Below are 2,500 nucleotides of genomic sequence, written 5' to 3'. Positions count from 1 at the left end.
ACAATGATGATAATAATGATGATGATGATGATGATGATGATGATGATGATGATAATAATGATAATGATAATGATAAATGATTAATGATAATGATAATGATTAATGATAATGATAACAATAATGATAATAATGAAAAGCGGCTTACGAAGAAGTGCCACTTTTCTCGGCGTGGAGGCAGGTCTGGACGAGCAGTTGGCACCCAGGAAGGTCCACAGTGCCGCCACGGGGATCCGGGTCACCACCTATATTTAATGGCATCGAAAGTGGGCTTAGACACTGGCAAAAAAAAATGAATAAAAAAATAATAATAATAATATTAATAATTAAAAAAAAGAAAAAAAAATATATATATATACATATTTATATCTATCTATCTATCTATCTATCTATCTATATCTATCTATCTATCTATCTATCTATCTATCTATCTATCTATCTATCTATCTATCTATCTATCTATCTATCTATCTATCTATCTATCTATCTATCTATCTATCTATCTATCTATCTATCTATCTATCTATCTATCTATCTATCTATCTATCTATCTATCTATCTATCTATCTATCTATCTATCTATCTATCTATCTATCTATCTATCTATCTATCTATCTATCTATCTATCTATCTATATATGTGTGTGTGTGTGTGTGTGTGTGTGTGTGTGTGTGTGTGTGTGTGTGTGTGTGTGTGTGTGTGTGTGTGTGTGTGTGTGTGTGTGTGTGTGTGTGTGTGTGTGTGTGTGTGTGTGTGTGTATGCGTTTTTTTTTTTTGTGTGTGTGTGTGTTATCCTGCTAACCAACAAACAAACAAACAAACAAACAAACGCTACTAAAAACATAGCCACCTTGTGGAGGTAATGATAACTATAATAGCAGTGGTAACAATAATGATAATAATAATAATGATATTAATAATAGTATTAATAATAATAATAATAATAATAATAATGATAATAATAATAAACATAATAATAATAATAATAACAATAATAATAATGATAATAATAATAATAATAATAATGATAATAATAATAATAAAAATAATAATAATAATAATAATAATAAACAATGATAATAATAATAATAATAATAATGATAATAACAATAACAATGATAATAATAATAATGATAATAATGATAACGGTACAAATGATAATGTCGACGATAACAACAACAATGATTCTCATGATGATGATGGTGACAATAACAACAATAATCATAATAACAGTAATATCGATAGTAAGTAGTAACGACAATAAAATGATACTACTACTACTACTACTACTACAAATAATAATAATAATAATAATAATAATAATAATAATAATAATAATAATTAATAATAATAATAATAATAATAATAATAATAATAATAATAATAATAATAATAATAATAATAATAATAATAATAATAATAATAATAATAATAATAATAATAATAATTAATAATAATGATAATAATAATAATAATAATAATAATAATAATAATAATAATAATGACATACATGGGCCTTACAAGAGGCAGTGTTGCCATCAAAGGTCAAAAGTTAAATTTCTCTCCGCCTTCCATATTATTGGAACGGAACAGCGCGCGCTCACTTCGTCGATGCGTAACTCTTTTAAATCTTTTTTTTTCTTTCTTTCTTTCTTTAATCCTTTTGTATTTTGATTTGTATTTTCGGTTTTATTGAGGGATGGGGGGGGTGAGGGGAGAGGGGGTTCTGATTTTTTTTTTGTTTTGTATTTGTTTTGTTTATTTGTTTGGTTTGTGTTTTATCATATTTGTGTATTTGTTGTTATTTTTGTTGCTGTTGTTTTTGTTATTTTTGTAGCTGTTCGTTTTGTTGTTGTTATTTTTGTTGTTGTTGTTTTTGTTGTTATTATTGTTGTTACTTTTGTTGCTGTTGTTTTCGTTGTTGTTATTGTTGTTGTTATTTTTGTTGCTGTTGTTTTCGTTGTTGTTATTGTTGTTGTTATTTTTGTTGCTGTTGTTTTTGTTGTTGTTATTGGTGTTGTTATTGGTGTGTTGTTTTTTTGTTGTTTTTGTTGTTATTGGTGTTGTTATTTTTGTTGCTGTTGTTTTTGTTGTTGTTATTGGTGTTGTTATTGGTGTTGGTGTTTTTTGTTGTTGTTGTTGTTATTGGTGGTGTTGTTGTTTTTGTTGTTATTTTTGTTATTCATATTGTTATTATTGTTATTTTTGTTGTTGTTTTAGGAGAGAAGTATTGCCGTTTTCTGTTTTCGTCGCTGAGACCATGAAGATTTTTATATTTAGCTTTTTTTTTGGGGGGGGGGAGGATATCATTATTAATACAAGTGGATCATCATTACTCCAATTACGTCATTATTCCCATGATCGCCATTACTCCAATTACTCCAATTACGATGAGTGTTAATTATGGATACGATATCAATTAGCGATATTTTCTTTATCATCCTTTACCCTTATCCTTGTCGTTAACGTTATCATCATTATCGCTATTACTATCAACGTTATC

Source organism: Penaeus vannamei, chromosome 31 (genome assembly GCF_042767895.1).
Source record: "Penaeus vannamei isolate JL-2024 chromosome 31, ASM4276789v1, whole genome shotgun sequence".
Lineage (NCBI taxonomy): Eukaryota > Metazoa > Arthropoda > Malacostraca > Decapoda > Penaeidae > Penaeus > Penaeus vannamei.
The sequence above is the reverse complement of the archived record's forward strand: the minus strand, read 5'-3'. Positions refer to the sequence as shown.